We start from the raw sequence: 409 nt of genomic DNA, 5'->3' as shown, positions 1-409 counted from the left end.
TGCACCGTGAGTGTGCGACGTGCGTCTGTGCAATGTCAGTGGTGCATCCTGCATCACAAATCACACAACTTGCCTCGTGTGATGTGCAACAAGAATCACGCCCTGTGCGTCACGCATGGTGTGGCGTGCGACACGCACCGTGCACGTGCCTTGTGCGCTGTGCACCGTGAGCGTGCAACACGCATCCGTGCAGCGTCAACGCTGCATCCCGCATCCCGCGTCCCGCCGCGCCCGGCCTTGTGCGAGGCGCAACGCCCGCCTTGCACCAACGCACCGTCACGCGCCGTGCAACGGCACCCCCGCGCCCTGCGTGCTGCCACGCGCCGCGCCCCGCCCCCGCGCACGCGCCCGCCGCCCGCCCCGCGGACGCGCCCGACGGTGCAGCGGGGGAGGAGGAGGAGGAGGAGGA

This window comes from Calidris pugnax, unplaced genomic scaffold, assembly GCF_001431845.1.
Source record: "Calidris pugnax isolate Ruff unplaced genomic scaffold, ASM143184v1 scaffold147, whole genome shotgun sequence".
Classification (NCBI taxonomy): Eukaryota; Metazoa; Chordata; class Aves; order Charadriiformes; family Scolopacidae; genus Calidris; species Calidris pugnax.
The sequence above is the reverse complement of the archived record's forward strand: the minus strand, read 5'-3'. Positions refer to the sequence as shown.